Source organism: Chiloscyllium punctatum, chromosome 8 (genome assembly GCF_047496795.1).
Source record: "Chiloscyllium punctatum isolate Juve2018m chromosome 8, sChiPun1.3, whole genome shotgun sequence".
Lineage (NCBI taxonomy): Eukaryota > Metazoa > Chordata > Chondrichthyes > Orectolobiformes > Hemiscylliidae > Chiloscyllium > Chiloscyllium punctatum.
Genome location: NC_092746.1, coordinates 5388339 through 5392448, shown reverse-complemented (window position 1 = coordinate 5392448; position 4110 = coordinate 5388339). Strand labels below are relative to the sequence as shown.

Sequence of the window (4110 nt, the reverse complement as noted above, 5' to 3'; positions counted from 1 at the left end):
TACATCTCTGGAAATTATCTTTTCTTATGGGTGTGTGAAAATATTTAAACTTTCAGGGACTTACAAGTCACAGCGCTAAACAGCATAAAACATTCTTCTCTAAAATATATCAGTCATGGCAACAGGTGACAATATGGGGAAATTATCCTACATCTCTCCCCTGTCCATAAGACTGTGAATGGGTGTAAATGAATATGGTGTATTTATGTAAGTGTATGTCAGAGAAACAAAGAATGTATTTAACATGAATCAACAAACTATGAACAATAATTAATTATTAGAATTTAGCATAACCAATGGTCTGGTGTCCCACCCTCAGTTCTTGCTTTATGCTTGCAATTAGCTAGTATCAGCATTTGCATTGGATCAGACTTGCCCATTTTCACTGTAGAAGAAACGACAAAAAGTCTCTGAAGTCCCATTCCTGATCACTATTTGTTCAATCTACTTGAAATTAGCTGTGTATGGATGTTAAAATTTAAGGACCATTGTACAAGGATCAATTTTAACTTATGAGGTAGCAGAGGAGCAGCACTGACATTGACTTGACATTGTGAGAAGAATAATAAAGATGTACTAACAGTATACTGGGTGGTTTAAACTTGCCTGTTTAATGTTAATAAATTCATTTATTGGCATGAATTCTCAGCCTCGTTCTAGATTGTATTAACATTGTATTATACGTTATGTAAATAAAATATATGATATAAATTATAAATAAATTCCCAATTAGTTTGCACCTGAAAAATTGGCATTCGGCAGTTAGAAATAATCTTAATCTTGATTTACAAGGCGATATTTATTTTTTTGTACATAACAAAATAAAGAGCAGCAGATGCCAGAAATCTGAAACACAAACAGCCATCAGTCAAGAAACCTGGCAGGTCTGACAGCACCAAAGAGAAAGTGAGGACTGCAGATGCTAGAGATCAGAGTTGAAGAGTGTGGCACTGGAAAAGCACAACCGGTCAGGCAGCATCCGAGGAGCAGGAGAATCGATGTTTTGGGCATAAGCCCTTCAGCAGGAAGCATGTGACAGCATCTGTAAAGAGAAAACAGAGACTTGTTCTGAAGAAGGGCCACAGGACTTAAAACATTAACTCTATTTACTCCTCACATATGCTGCCAGACCTGCTGGGTTTCTCCAACAATTGCTGGATTTTTTTTTAGAAATGGAATAAACTGGCCATCTATCTGATACAGGTATGCTGCTGCTTAAATATGTAAATCAGGTCGTTGATTTCAAAGTACAGCTACGAAAATAAGAGTACGGGAGCCATCTGAGTGTCCAGAGCTCACTAGCAGCATTTTCAATGTGGTCCAACACTGAGCTAGATACTGTCATGGATAACGCATGAGATTTATCAAAGAGGTTTCCCCAGTAATTTTGTGCCTATATTGGTCGGCAGCTGAATTCTCACATTTGGAATGAGTCAGTGTAACTATACCCAAAGACAATAACAATAAATAAATATAATAATGGAACAGACTAATTAAAGTTTCAGTTTGCAAAATGAAAACGAGATCCTTAATTGTACAATCCTTTCTGCATTATACTTGTCAGTCCATGGACTGGTGTTAATGGGGCTATTGAGACCATCATATCCACAATTACATAAACAATTTAACTTGTTTCATTTTGTATAAAATTCTAAACATAAAATTCCATCTCTAATGCAAACTAGTATTGGAAATTTGTAAAGTTCCATTTGAACACCACCTGGAAGTAATTTTGATTTGGTGTTTTTGTCTGAACAAGTGGTAGTGAGTCTGCTGCTCAGTTTATATCTCACCAGTTGTTAATTCCATTTGTGATGTGTGAGATAGACTACCCATTCTTTATAACCAATTTAACACGATTGTCCATGTCTAATGTATCCAGTACTCTATCACGATTCGTACATTCCCTTCGTAAACTAGCTAGTTATTCTGTAGCTTTTAGACCAGACTTCTAGTCCCCTAAATTGAATTCCATTGCTTTAAATGTCCAATAGCTGTGTGTAATCACAACCAAAGCAAGCTGTGTAGTTTCTGATCTGTTCAACCCACAGTTTTAAACTGGTCCTGCAACATAATAACAGCCTAGGATAATCAGTGTGCTATACTTTCAATATTGCTCTGCTGTTTCCAGCATGGACTCATACTACCAGGTTTGTTTTGTGTCCTTACAAGAGAAAATGGTGAAATTGAAGTGGTATCTGAAAGTGGTATCTTTAATTCTAATGTTCTCAAAGAGCCATGCAACCCAACTCTATTCAGACGTACCTGTATTGCTGTACATGAATCTAGGTTGTAAAAGGTAACAAATCTCCAAGGCTATTTAATACTAAACTTTTAAACCTTTCAAAGCTTGAATCCTGAAGCATTGTGGTTTTAAGTCTCCGTAAAGTAGATTAAAAACATGTTGCTGATTAGAAGCAACTCCTTACTGGCTCCAGGAGAGATCAATCTTAGATCACTATGTTTTGAAAAGACATCCAAGTATTCCTGTCAATTCCACTCCAGATGGAGATGCAGCCAGCAACACAGCCTGCTATAACACCTTGACCAGCCCGACCCTTTGGCCGCGGGGGAATACTCACAGCCTGCTAGGCTGACATAAGTGAGAGGATTCCCCTTTCTTTGGCTGCCAAGTCAGCTTTTGTCAGCTTATCACCAGGGGCCTCCCTATCAACAAGCAGCTGAGCACTTGAAAAATAACTCATCACACAGATGACAAAAAGTGACAGGTTCAAGTCAGCCTCTAACTAGTGTGCTCAGAAGCATCATAGGCCAAGTACTGTACTTAAACATACACCACCAACCATTTTACTGCCACAGAATAGCTGACATTCTGCAATTGTAAAATGAAGAGGGGCAAAGAAACAAACGAAATGAACAAAAGAAAAAGTCAGTCAGTTACCCTCAAAGCTGGACAAATTATCTTGAACAATGTGCTCAGATTAGAATGTGTGGAAAATGGAAAGGCTATCCCATTGTCTTCCATAAGTCTGTTCGACTCCTTGAACATTTTAGTTAAATTCCGGTTGGATCTGTGGGTGCATGCAGCTAATTTTGTAAGGTTGCCACCTTATTTAGGGACAGCAGTGGATGAAATATCAACAGTGGAGCAAAGTTTAGATTAGGTTATCTACAGTGTGGAAACAGGCCCTTCGGCCCAACAAGTCCACACCAACCCCCCGAAGATTAACCCACACAGACCCATTCCCCTACTTACCCCTGACGAATGCATCAAACACAATGGGTAATTTATCATAGGCAATTCACCAGACCTGCACATCTTTGGATTGTGGGAGGAAACCGGAGCACCCGGAGGAAACCCACGCAGACACAGGGGGAACATGCAAACTCCACACAGACAGTTACCTGAGGCAGGGATTGAACCTGGGTCCCTGGTACTGTGAGGCAGCTGTGCTAACCACTGTGCCACCCCTTTGTTTGCTAACAAGAAAAGAATTCAAATCTGAAATCAGTGGACACTGAGCCAAAGAAGGAGTATTAGGACAAACCAATGAAAGCCAGGTTGAAGTTTTAAAAAGAGGAAAGAGGATAATGGAGAGGCAAAGAATTTAGGGAAACAATTCCAGTGAGTAAGGCCTGGACAGTCAATGGAAAATGGCCGACAATGGGATAAAGGGCAAGGGGGGGCATTCACAAAAGACCACATTCAGATGAACAGAGGTGTCTGGATTGTTACAGAGGGTGACAAAAAAATGGTGACGGGGAGAACAAGATGCCCATGGAAGCACTTGATTTAAAAAAAAGGTTTAAATTGGTGACATTAAGGAGCCCTGAACCAATGTAAATCAGTAAGGTGAAGAACTGATAGGTGAGCAACACTTACTCGGAGAAAGGATGTGGGGAATGGGTTTTCGTTGAGAGCTGAATACGATATAAGTATGTGGTGTACCTGGTATATCCTGAAATTCAGACTGTACAAATTTCAATACCACTCAGTTGTTAGGAAAGAAGATGGTTTTGTTCCAGTTTTATTGCAAATAGGGAAATCAAATTCAGACAAAATTCAAATACACTCATGACCTGACATTCATTCACTCGTCGAAAAATAGCTTTATGGCCAGGGCGGGGCATGAGCCAGAGAGACAGAGC

At 39.5% G+C, this 4110-nt stretch overlaps 1 long non-coding RNA gene across 1 annotated transcript; it reads right to left on the bottom strand.

The window, feature by feature from the left end:
* Nucleotides 1–780: 780 nt before the first annotated feature.
* On the bottom strand, nucleotides 781–2455 carry LOC140480347 (uncharacterized). Its single transcript, XR_011961271.1, has 2 exons — nucleotides 2266–2455; nucleotides 781–1042 (listed from the first exon to the last, which is right to left on the bottom strand). It is a non-coding gene; the product is annotated as an uncharacterized lncRNA (long non-coding RNA).
* Between the last annotated feature and the right edge of the window lie 1655 nt (nucleotides 2456–4110).